This window comes from Zootoca vivipara, chromosome 4, assembly GCF_963506605.1.
Source record: "Zootoca vivipara chromosome 4, rZooViv1.1, whole genome shotgun sequence".
NCBI classification, from domain to species: Eukaryota; Metazoa; Chordata; class Lepidosauria; order Squamata; family Lacertidae; genus Zootoca; species Zootoca vivipara.
In genome coordinates, this window is record NC_083279.1 from 97,858,055 (window position 1) to 97,871,770 (window position 13,716).

Here is a 13,716-nt window from a genome sequence, read left to right on the forward strand (position 1 = left end):
CCCCCCCGAGGGTGCAGTGGGGAGACGGTGGGGGTCCCAGGGCTGCAGCAGGGGAGGGTGCCTGGGGGGCCTGATCTGCTCATGCAGTGGGGGGGGGACAAACCCAAGTCAGGGAGGGGAGGGTCCTGCCAGGGAGGGGCGAGGTCTGCAACACTCTCCTTCCTGGAGATCAGAGGATCCCAAACTCCCACGAAATCTCCCTTCTTCAAACAAAGGAGTACCTAGGACTTTAACTCTGTGTGACGTCGCTCAGCGTCATTGCACAACAGAGGAAACACATGCAAATGGTTTTCCAAAGCTGGACGAGGAGGTGGACTAGCCCCCCCCCAATATTAAAAACCCACGGGGAGGAAGGAAGTTAAGGTGGGAGAGAAAGGCCAGGAATAAAGAGAGGGATCCCAGCCCATATTCTGGCTGCTGCATCGCAAACCAGTTTCCCATTCGTCTCCAAGGGCAGCTCCACACGGAGGCCACTGCAGCAATCCCCTCGCACCCAGAGCATGGCATCCCAGGACCACATCCTCTCTGTCCCAAAGGGATTGTTGCTGGCAAACCAGCACTGCTACTCACTGAGCCTCCAGGGACCTTGGCATCAATAGCTGTGTGTATTAAGCTATCTAATAATAATAATAATTTACTCGCCTAAATTTCAAGGGAGATGTCTTTGGCACCACCCACTTGGCCCTCAGGGGGTTGGTAAGACACATACCTGGCCCTCAGAGCAAAGAGAAAGGGACCACACCGCAGGAGTCTGTCTTGAGAGCGGCAGAGAGTCCAAGTGCAAGAAAAGGAGACAGAAGCAGGGGAGTGAGGGTGGAGGTGGGGAGCAACTCCTTAGGACCCCTGGGTGAGGACCCCCACTAGAGCCAAGCATCCATTTTTCACAAGATAAAAATGATTCCCTTATCAGTCGGTTCTACTTCATGCACTGACTGGAAGGCAGCAGAAACCAGGTTGATTAATCTCACAGAAATCCCTTCAGTTGCCTCCACATTCTGCATTGCTAGAAACCATGCTTGCTCATGCTTGCAGATATTAAGCTGCACACAGCACACGGCAGAGAGCAGAGTCAGGAATGAAAAACAACAAAGTAACAGTTCCTAACTGTTCCCTCCCAACAGCAGATATCACCAGATGTTCAGAACGGGAGGGGTGAAAATGCTCACAACCTCCCCCTTTTCATTCTGACCATTATGAAAATCTAGCACAAAAGCAATTTTTTTACATATATACCAAGTTGTTCCTTATTAACAGCTTTAGTCAAAGCATCAGCAGGTATTTCTTTCCCTGACATATATGAGACTTTTACAACTCCTTTCTGAATGCATTCTCTGGCACGGTGCAATTTGATTAGCAAATGTTTTGTTCTTTGCTTGCACCTTTCTGAATGGATTAGTTCTATGCAGGTTTTGTTGTCCTGATAAACTTGAACTGGACAAGAAATTTTTACTCTCATATCCTCACATAGTTGCAACAACCACTCTACATTCATGAGGGAAAAATTTAAAGCGTTGAGTTCTGCTTCACATGAACTCATGCTTACTGTTGCTTGCTTCCTACAAGACCAATCAAATAGGCACTGGTTGTACAAATAACATACACCTGAGGTGCTCTTGCCATCAGTTGTATCGCTACCAAAACTGGCATCGGCATAGATCTCAAGACCTCCAGATTTTTGGCTAGTAAGCTTCAACCTGTAATGCATAGTGCCTTTTAAATACCTAACTATGCTTTTCAGTGCCTTCCAGTCTTGCACTGTAGGTTGATTTACACATCTGCTGAGCAAATTTATGCTAACAGCAATGTCTACAGAATTGACATCTGTCAGATTTAATTTTTCAATCACATCATTGATCTTACGTGATTGATTCTCTACTTCCAGTGAGAGATAATTGCTGACTTCCCCATGGTCTTTCATATCAAAATGCTTTTGCAGCTTTGCAAGAGTGGTTTTGTAAATATTTGCATCCTTCCAGAAAAACAAAATATCACCCACAAAACAAATGCAGTACAATTTGTGCTGGTTAGATTCTTTAACAAAAACACAATAATCAGCCTTTCCTTGCTGGAAACCTAAGGAAAACAGCACTTCTGTCAGCTTAGTGTGCCAGCATCGAGTGCTTTGTTTTAGGCCATACAGGGATTTTTTAAATTTACACACCATCCCCTATTTTATCTGCACTCCGTCTGGCGGTGACATGTAAATACTCTCATTGAGAATTCCGTACAAAAACGCAGTATTAACGTCGTGATGAGATATGGTCATGCCCTCTTCTGCAGCAATTTTCATCAACAGCCTAACTGTCTCAAATTTGACTGTCGGTGAATATGTCTCATGATAGTCCTGATCAGGTACTTGAGAAAAACCACGTGCAACTAATCTGGCTTTATATCTGACCACTTTACAAGTCTGATCAGTCTTGGTTTTGTAAATCCACCTGCTGTCTACAAGTTTCATGCCTGGTTCTGCTGGAACCAATTCCCACGTGTCATTTTGCTTTAGGGAATTCAATTCAGCGTTCATGGCGTTAAGCCAAGGTTCGGCATCTTTTTCAGGTAAATTTTGAACCTCTTTGTAGTTAGTTGGTTCAAAAACTGAGTTTGGGTTGCTAGTGGCAGCCATATCTGAAAAAGCAGCTTTAGCAAATTCTTTAGAAAATCGCTTAGGTGGTTGTCCCTTGGTAGTTATCTATGCAATACTCTGGGATCCTCTGGGTCTGGTTCCTCCTCCTTGGGAGAATGGTGACCTGTATCTGGCAAAGATTCTACCACTAGATCAGTGTCAGACCCATCTGATTTCTTAAAAGAGGTATTTTCATTCTGATAATCTGTATCAGTGTCAGAATTTGTGCTACCATCAGCATCAGCATCAATTACAGATTGGGGTGAAAATGCTCACACGGCATTGAGAGGGAACCTCCCCATAACAGCTCACAAGGAGAGGAGAAAGTAGATCCTTCCGTCAGGCAAAGTGGAATGCTTGCGAAGGCAGAATGACTTGAAAAACACAAGGTGGAGTACAACCTATTTGCACAAAGACGAATACCCATAATTAAAACGCAGAATAAAATAAGCATAATTGAAATGTGCAGCAAAACAATCCTATTGAAACAACACCGCAATTAAGAGGAAGGAAACAACAGAGCATTGTGTAGCAGATAAATATTGTTGCAGAGGGGGACATTTCCCTTTTTTCTTTTAGGGTCCAGTGTGCTTTGAAGATGTCGCTGTTCGTTTCACGGACGAAGAGTGGGCGTTACTGGATCCTGACCAGAGAGCTCTGCATAAGGAGGTCATGGAGGAGAATTGTGGGATCGTGGCCTCTCTTGGTAAGGCTCCCTGTGGGATTGTGGCGTTTCACCTCTAGGGGTCTAGCAAGAGTTAAGTTGCAAGGGAGGTAAACAGCCAATAGGAGCTCTCCAGGCAGAAGCAGGGGTATATCAGGAGAATCAGGCAGACAGGAGGAGGGAGTTAAGGAGTTGAGTTGATGAGAGAGGTGGAGAAGATTTTGAGATAGAGAGAGGGTTAGAGAAGCTAGTGAGGTGAGCTGTGGTGCAGAATCTGTAAGAGTAATAAGAAGGGAACTTCAGTCAGGGAGGACAAAGGAGGGAACTAATACTAAAGGTTAAGTTTAAGTAAACATATTTGAGAAACCGTGAATAATTTTTATGCTTATAAGATCATCACCTAAATAAACTTAATTGTTTTGTTCACTGTTCATCTGACTGGATTCCAATCAATTGTGTACCAGTACACAGATTTACTGGTTGGTGGCAGCAAGGGAAGAAATAGGCGAGGGAGGTATTGGGTCAATAGACCGTTAAATGCCACAGGGATCGTCATATCTGCCTGGAAATTCAAAAATATCTCTATGTGACCAACCTCATATATTTTCACAGAGCTCAACAGCGTCCCCTATAACACCTGGGAACACCTAACAACTCCACAATAAACAGTAAATTACAGGGCTTTTTTTCTTTTTCTTCCTCAAATTATTCCTTTTTCTGCCACGATTGGGCTGCTCTGAATTGCCCAGGCCATCTTAAATGTCAGCTTCAGAATTGTTAGGAAAGATAAATAGGTTCAGGTTTTCTGTTTTTGTTTTTGCTCCTGTCAGTCTTGGCTTGACCAAAGAGACGACTGACATTGGAGATGGAAGGGATGCCATGACTGGGCCAAACAAAATCCATCCCAGAGAAAAGCCAGGCTTATAGAATCTCAGGTAGTAGTAGCAGTGATGATGATGATGATGATGATGATAGTAATACAGTAGTACCTCAGTTTACAAACTTAATCTTTTCCAGAACAGGACTGTTGTTAAATCGAGGTACCACAATAATTTTTATTTATACCCTGCCCATCTGGCTGGGTTGCCCCAGCTACTCTGGGTGGCTTCCATCACATTTATAATGAAAATCATAATAATCTGACAGTCTCTCCATTCTTCAATCGCCTTTGTGCACCTTTTCCTGCCTTTACCAGTGTGATTTTGTAGTGACTGAGTCTCCTTATACCTCTTCAAAAATATAGAAAGGCCAGCTTTGGTTAAGTTTCCCCCAATCTCTCTCCTAATTTCTTCATAACTGTAGCCTTGCTCACTTAATAGTACTATTTTACATCGCTTTCTGATTGACCACTCAACTTTTTGTGCTATTTCTATAATAATAATTTTATAATAATAATTTATTATTTATACCCTGCCCACCTGGCTGAGTTTCCCCAGCCACTCTGGGCAGCTCCCAACATAACATTAAAATGCAATTATCTATTAAATATTTGTATAATTTTATTATATTCTACAACCTCACTAAATAAATCGTCATAATATCTTCATAACTGTAGCCTTGTTCATTTAATAGTACTATTTTACCATTTTACATCGCTTTCTTTGTACCATATCTATAATTTTATAATGTTTCACAACCTCACTAAATGAAACAACACAAAAAACCCACCAACTTGGTAGCAATCACATAACACACTGACAGAAGTCAACCAAAGCAAGTTGTGCTTCTTTTTTCTGATTATTTGGCTATAACGTTTGATAAGACTATAATTGAAGAAACTTTCTTCAATTGTATTCTTTTCTTTTTTTTAATATAATATTTTTATTATAATTTCCATAATACAATAATTACTCAAAATATTTAAAAAACATCCAAAAAAGATACCCATGATACAATGATTATTCAAAATATTAAAAGAAACAACAAAAAAGAAAAAAGTCTTACAAACATATTTCTTAAGGAAGGAAAAAAAAATCAAAAAGATTCCCAACCACCTGTTCACCCTTCACACACACCCCTTGTGACTTCCAACCTGTTCTCCATTTCGGTTTCAGTTTCCAGAGTTTTTGTATACCTTTTCTGTTCTTTATTCTAAGGATTTCTATCTTTTCTTGAGACCTTCATCTGTCTGCTAAGAGTTGGCTTTTCTTCACCATTGTTTTCTTATATTCATTAAATTTTTCCCAATCCTTGTCAATTTTCTGCTCTGATATCCCCTTACTTTCTCCATTTTTTCTTGCCAAATTTTGGTAATTGATCAATTTTTTTTGCCAATCCTCTAATTTTGGAACTTTTCCACCTTTTTGCGATGAGGAGCCTGGTGGATGTAGTCACATACATTGTTTGTTGTTTAGTCATTTAGTCGTGTCCGACTCTTCGTGACCCCATGGACCAGAGCACGCCAGGCACTCCTGTCTTCCACTGCCTCCCGCAGTTAGCTTCGAGAACACTGTCCAACCATCTCGTCCTCTGTCGTCCCCTTCTCCTTGTGCCCTCCATCTTTCCCAACATCAGGGTCTTTTCCAGGGAGTCTTCTCTTTTCATGAGGTGGCCAAAGTATTGGAGCCTCAGCTTCACGATCTGTCCTTCCAGTGAGCACTGAGGGTTGATTTCCTTCAGAATGGAGAGGTTTGATCTTCTTGCAGTCCATGGGACTCTCAAGAGTCTCCTCCAGCACCATAATTCAAAAGCATCAATTCTTTGGCGATCAGCCTTCTTTATGGTCCAGCTCTCACTTCCATACATCACTACTGGGAAAACCATAGCTTTAACTATACGGACCTTTGGTGGCAAGGTGATGTCTCTGCTTTTTAAGATGCTGTCTAGGTTTGTCATTGCTTTTCTCCCAAGAAGCAGGCATCTTTTAATTTCGTGACTGCTGTCACCATCTGCAGTGATCAAGGAGCCCAAGAAAGTAAAATCTCTCACTGCCTCCATTTCTTCCCCTTCTATTTGCCAGGAGGTGATGGGACCAGTGGCCATGATCTTGGTTTTTTTGATGTTGAGCTTCAGACCATATTTTGCGCTCTCCTCTTTCATCCTCATTAAAAGGTTCTTTAATTCCTCCTCGCTTTCTGCCATCAAGGTTGTTTCATCTGCATATCTGAGGTTGTTGATATTTCTTCCAGCAATCTTAATTCCAGCTTGGGATTCATCTAGTCCAGCCTTTCGCATGATGAATTCTGCATATAAGTTAAATAAGCAGGGAGACAATATACAACTTTGTCGTACTCCTTTCCCAATTTTGAACCAATCAGTTGTTCCATATCCAGTTCTAACTGTCCCACATAGAGATTTCTCAGGAGACAGATGAGGTGATCAGGCACTCCCATTTCTTTAAGAACTTGCCATAGTTTGCTGTGGTCGACACAGTCAAAGGCTTTTGCATAGTCAATGAAGCAGAAGTAGACGTTTTTCTGGAACTCTCTAGCTTTCTCCATAATCCAGCGCATGTTTGCTATTTGGTCTCTGGTTCCTCTGCCCCTTCGAAATCCAGCTTGCACTTCTGGGAGTTCTCGGTCCACATACTGCCTAAGCCTTCCCTGTTAGAATTTTAAGCATAACCTTGCTAGCGTGTGAAATGAGGGCAATTGTGCGGTAGTTGGAGCATTCTTTGGCACTGCCCTTCTTTGGGATTGGGATGTAGACTGATCTTCTCCAATCCTCTGGCCATTGCTGAGTTTTCCAAACTTGCTGGCATATTGAGTGTAGCACCTTAACAGCATCATCTTTTAAAATTTTAAATAGTTCAGCTGGAATATCGTCACTTCCACTGGCCTTGTTATTAGCAGTGCTTTCTAAGGCCCATTTGACTTCACTCTCCAAGTGAAGTCTAAACATTTATCTTTTTCCTTAATTTCTAATTACTTAATTTCTAATTACTTAATTTCTTAATTAATTTCTTAATTACTAAACATTTATCTTTTCCCTTAATTTCTTCTTACAACATACTCAACAGGAACATCTCTGGGACTTTTTTTTAAAAAAAATATTTCAACATTTTTTTCTGTTCTATATATATCTTCTCTCCAATTATTTGGAGTGGGGGAAAACCTAGAATCGGATTCAAATTGTTCACAGATAAAAGAGAAAGAGGAGGATTTAACCTGCCGAATTTAGAACTCTATCATAATGCAGCCGGACTGATGTGGTTAAAAGAATGGGTGGAACTAAAAAATGCAGCTGTACTAGATTTAGAGGGTGTGGGTCTGGCCTTCGGATGGCACAAATACTTAATGGAGGAAAAATTGAAGGACTATAGTAAATTTAATAATAATATTATAAGAAAAGCACTCTTAAAAATTTGGAAAAAATATAAAGGGATATTGGAGCCAAAAACCCCGTGGTGGATTTCCCCGCAGGAAATAGTAGCTGTAAAAAGAAAAAATCTGGAAGAGAAGTGGCCAACTTATAAATTGTTAGCAGAAAAGACAGAAGGAATTGTAAGGTTAAAAGAATATAAAGAAGTTCAAAGATATTTGAATGTCTGGCTCCAATATTTTCAAATTAATCAAAGATTTCAAATAGATAAAATATTAGGCTTTGAAAATAATTTCTCAAAATTTGATAAAATAATAATAGGAGAGAAAAATAGATATATAAATAATCTATATGATTTATTATTAGAATGGTAAATTCTAATATTAGAAACGGAAAGACGAATTAACGAAGGAGGCCATGATAAAATGGGGACAAGATTTGGGGAAAATAATAATGGTGGAAAAGAGGGAAAAGGTGTGGCTAAAAGATATAAGATTCACCCCAAATTATGACCTAAAGGAGAACATTTTGAAGATGCAATATAGATGGCATTTGACCCCGTTATATACATAGAGAAGTGCTTGGTGTCTGGGGCAGTTTGGCGTTGCCCCTAGTGCTTTTCTACCGTAACATCAACACCCAAACAGATCTTGCGTCTCCATTAGGCGCAGCTTTGGCTCCGGCACAGAGCAAGCTGGTGTCAGGGTTTCCCGCAACTCTCTTTGGGTCTTGCTTTCCTACCTAGCAGCCAGGTGAGATGGGAGGGGGGAGGACAGCCCCTCCATTAGCTGCAGCTCTTGCAACCCTGCTCCTTCTTTGGGGATGCTGAGGATAACACTCTCTGGCCAGCGATGACCCTTGTCTAGCCAAGAAACTTGTCTGTGGGAATTGTGCATCCATAATGGTCTGGAAAGGGTGAATGTCTTCTAGAATTCTCTGATGTTGCCAGAAGAGTCAGCCATTCCCCCCCCCCCCAAGTTAGGTCTGCTATCAACTGCAAAGGATGAGTAGCCTTGGGAGCCTCTTGGGGAGATGGAAGGGTTCAAAGGACTGAATCCATGAGGGAGAGCTACTTGCTCTGAGATGGGGGAACCTTCGGGCAAAAGGCAGCAGAGAAGGGATGCTGTTGGCCGCTAGTTTCTGTTCCTCCCCAATTTCCCAAAGGGCGTAACATCTGAGGTCCTGCGGGAGGAAAGAGCGTCTCAGGGTCAGGGGCCATGCTAGGCCAAAGCGGCCCTCCATTGCCCCCACCACAGAGTCCCTGGCTCTCCTTTGTCATCTCTGATGCCATCTCCCGGACACTTATGTTAAGCAGGAGGAGGAGGTGCGGAGCATTTGGGGTCTCTGAGCGGCAGATGATGGAAGCGCAACTTCAGTTCCTGTGGGAGACGCCCATGTTCAAGGCAACAGGTCCACGAAGGGCAAGGAGGGAAAAGAGAGGAGAGATTTTGAGTCCTGGGTGCAATTGTGGAAGAGGAGGAAGAAAGAGCCATGTCAAGAGAAGTCAAGACCAACGACAAACCTTCCTGTTCACCTGCTTTTCATCCTCCAGGAGTGCCTGAAACTTCCTTTGGACTATTGCACGGCAGAGGTCGGAGGAGAAGTTTGGATTATGGGGCGCTCGTCAAAACCCCCCAGGCGCCCCAGGCTGTCCTGGAAGGGAGCAGAGGAGGAAATTCAAGTCTTCCGGGGGCATCAGGAGGGCACCTCTGACCTCAAACTCCAGTCTTGGCTTGCCCATCCCTGACAGCTCCCTCCTGGGGTCCCTCACACAACCAGAATGGACTCTGCAGTGCGATTCTTGGGCAGCTGGGTGGTCCAAAGGCCCCTCAGTGCTGCTGCCTCAAAAACTGTGATCACCTGGAGCACGAAAAGTAAAGAGGACTAAGAACACACCTCCCTGTCCTCTCATTCTTTTCGTCTAGGACTGGGTTAAATCTTGCTGGGTTAAATCTTGCAAGGGTGTGAGAAGAAGAAAGAGCTGTGCAGAGGGAAATCAAGACAAAGGACCTACTTCTCTGTCCTCCTCCTTTTCTGGGCCCCCAAGAACAGCCTCCATGGTCCTGTGCAAGATCGCACTGACCATATCTGAGCTGAACTTGACCTCATGATGCTGCAGAGATGAAGGGGGGAGGGTTAGATGCTGCCTCCTCCCAGTCTCCCTTGCCCCCTTCTCCCTCCTGCCTGCTCTTCCCCACCTGGAGCTCCCCCTAGAGTTCTGCCCTGAGGTGCCCCCCCCTAGCCCTTCGGTGTCCACACTTCCTCACCTATCACCAAGGGCTCCTCCCGGACTTGCAGCGGGGCCACCCTGTTCCTCCACCGGCAGATGAACAGGACCTTGAACCACCTCAACTTAGAAGAGAGGAGCAGAGGGGAGAGAGCGACTCAGGAGCCCCAATAGGTGGGGGGTGTTTGTATCTGTACGGGGGGGGGGCTGAGAGAGGAAGGTGGTGGAGTCTTCCTTGGAGACAGGGAGAAGGCCAATGGCATTGGGCAGCTGGAGAGATGCAAGATGGAGCCAGGCAGAGGTGTAATGATTTGGGGGCAGGACTAGGGGGACCTGGGAGAGCAGGGTTCGAATCCCCACTCAGCCATGAAGCTCCCTGGTGGACTTTGGGCCAGCCTAGCCTACTTTGCAGGGCTGCTGTGAAGAGAAAAATTGGTGGCAGGGAGAACCATGAAGGCCACTTTGAGCTCCTGGGAGGAAAGTGGGCTAGGAATGTCCTAATAAAAGTGGATGGTGAGAGGGGAGAGAAAGGGAAGGCAGGGGAAGAGTGTGGAGGAGCTGAGCTCTCTGGAGAAGACTGGCCAGAGAGCCAAGGCTGTGCAGGGGACCCCAGGAAACACACACACACACACACACACACACACACCCGGGGGACCAAGAGAAAGGGAAGGGGTCCTACTTACAGCCTGCCCATTTCATCCAGGAAAAAAAATCCCACCCTCCTCTCTAAAGTAGCTAACTATCTAAAATACCCACCCAAGCCTAACTGACCCCAGCCCTAAGCCTAAGCCTAACTACCCCTCTATGTACAGAAGAAATATATACAAAATAGACACAAATCTGCATAAAATAAAAAGGTAAAATAAAAAATATTAAAATAAAGAACAATAAAATAAAAAATATTAAAAATAAAGGACAAAAATATTAAAATATAAAATAAAAACAAACAAATAATTAACCACAAAAGCTCACCTGTGTCAAGAATTGCAGTGGGCTGAAATCAAGAAAATGAACCAAAAGAAAAGCAACAGCTGTGAGGGGGAAGGAGGTCTCTGAGCTGCTTTGTGCAAAATAAATAAAATGAAGTGTTAAAATGAAATATCAATCAATGAGTCAATCAAATAAAAGTAATACAGTGGTGCCTCGCTAGACGAATTTAATTTGTTCCACGGGTCTATTCTTATAACGAAAAATTTGTTTGGCGAATCCCATAGGAATGGATTGGATTTAAAATATATATATTGCTCTTAGGAACACATTAATTGAATTTCAATGCATTCCTATGGGAAACCGCGATTCACCAGACGAATTTTTCGTAAAATGAATTCGTCTAGCGAGGCAACCTCCGCTAGAAAAATCCTTTCTTTAAGCGAAAATTTTGTCTTATGGGGCGTTTGTTAAGCGAAGCACCACTGTAAATAAATAGAAAAACAACAACCATCCGTTTGCAGCCTATTGAATTAGCAATTAAGCATTTCTGCAAAGGGAAAGGGCATACTTTTGTATATTAGCATAAAAAGCATGCATAAGAAAGTATTATTCATTTTTGATGAGAATAGGATTTATTTATTTTGAGCTTTGCTTGGTTCCTCCTTGGTAGCCAGTGCAATGGTTTCAGCAGTGCTAGAACTCAGGACCCGCTGCCTTGAGGGGCATCTGAGAGCAGTTTGGCAGGGGAAAGGTCTCCCTTGGGAGGTGGTGGACTCTCCTTCCTTGGAGGTTTCTAAGCAGAGATCGGGCGGCCATCTGCCATGGATGCTTGAGCTGAGATTCCTGCATTGCTGGGGGTGGGACTAGATGACCCTAGGATCCCCTCCTCTCTCTCCACTCCTGAATTCGAGGAGGAGGTTCCTTGCCTCCTGCAAAGCCCTTTTCCCTGCAAGATGTTCCTCTGGTTTCCGGCCAACAGAGGGAGATGATCAGAGTCCAGCCAAGAGCCTCACCCCGAAAAGGATATCTGGGCATTGGTGTAGCCAGAGAATTCAGCCCCCCTAAATCCATAAAAAATAATAAAAATCCGAGATTCTGCCAAGGGAGAGAGGGCTGAACTGGATGGACTCGGCTTTGCACGGGTTAAAAGGAACTGAGCTGCCTTCCTAGAGAGGACAGGAAGCAGATCAAGTCCTCCAGAGCCAAGGCCCCTCCCTCCCCAGTCTTTCATGCTTTGGTGTTTCTCCTGCAAGGGCTGCATCGCTGTCCCCTCCCTCCTGGAATGATCTGGTGAGTCTCCTCTCTCCCCCCCCCAGAGGGTGCAGTGTGCAGTGGGGGGGGCGGTGGGGGTCCCAGGGCTGCAGCAGGGGAGGATGCGGGGGGGGGCCTGATTTGCTCATGCGGGGGGGGGACGGACAAACCCAAGTCAGGGAGCAGAGCGTCCTTCCAGGGAGGAGGGGGCCAGGTCTCCCAAACTCCCACGAAATCTCCCTCCTTCAAACAAAGGAGTCCCTGGGACTTTAACTCTGTGTGACGTCGCTCAGCGTCATTGTACAACAGAGGAAACACGTGCAAATGGTTTTGTACAACAGAGGAAACACGTGCAAATGGTTTTCCAAAGCTGGACAAGGAGGTGGACTAGGCCCCCCCCCTCAAAAAAAAAGGTGGGAGAGAAAGGCCAGGAATAAAGAGAGGGATCCCAGCCCATAGTCTGGCTGCTGCATTGCAAACCAGTTTCCCAGTCGTCTCCAAGGGCAGCTCCACACGGAGGCCACTGCAGCAATCCCCTCGCACCCAGAGCATGGCATCCCAGGACCAGATCCTCTCTGTCCCAAAGGGATTGTTGCTGGAAAACCAGGCAGAAATGGGCGCTGCTACTCACTGAGCCTCCAGGGACCTTGGCATCAATGGCTGTGTGTGTGCTAAGCTATTTAACATAATAATAATAATAATAATAATAATAATAATAATAATAATAATAATAAATTCCCTGCCTACATTTCAAGGGAGATGTATTTTGCCCCGGCCACGTGGCCCTCAGGGGGTTGGTGAGATACATACCTGGCCCTCAGAGCAAAGAAAAAGGGACCCCACCCCAGGAGTCTGTCTTGAGAGCGGCAGAGAGTCCAAGTGCAAGAAAAGGAGACAGAAGCAGGGGAGTGAGGATGGAGGTGGGGAGCAACTCCTTAGGACCCCCGGGTGAGGACCCCCACTAGAGCCAAGCATCCATTTTTCACAAGATACAAATGATTCCCTTTTCAGTCGGTTCCAACCATGCATTTGTTGGATTTTTTTGAATAGTCAAGTTACTTTAGAGCCGGTCGAATGTAAATACTGTCTGTTTAAGAGAAACAGGTGCCGGTGTTTCTGTTAATTGCTCACAGGCGTGGGCTCTGCTTCTTGTATATAAGGCTCTGACAGAAAGCCTTCTGTATCTCAGTTAGATCTTTCAGTTTGATTCATCTCTAAGTAGATCACTCTCTCAGTTGTTCTCAGTTTAAGAGATTCCAAGTTAGGAATTACTTCCTTAGGAAGTAATTCCTGACAGTAAGACATTAGGAAAAACCCAAAACTCAGCACATTGCTATTTCATCAAACTCCTGACAGTAAGAGCTGTTCGGCAGTGGAATTTGCTACCAAGGAATGTGGTGGAGTCTCCTTCTTTGGAGCTCTTTAAGAAGAGGCTTGACAGGCATATGTCAAGAATGCTTTGATGGTGTTTCCTGCTTGGCAGGGGGTTGGACTGGAGGGCCCTTGTGGTCTCTTCCAACTCTACAATTCTATGATTCTCTGATTCAAGTTGAAACTTAGTAAGAGAGACTCTCAGTTTAAGAGATTCCTTAGTTGAATCTTAGTATGAGAGTTGCTTAGTTATAATGCTAGTTTGCTGTTAATTCTCGGGTAGTTTAATGGGAGTTTTGTGGAAGGTTTGGAAAGTGGGTAGATAAGATTGCTAAGAGAGAAAGCATTTATCTTTAGTTTAAAGTCTCTTTAGATTCAGTTTGTTTTTCA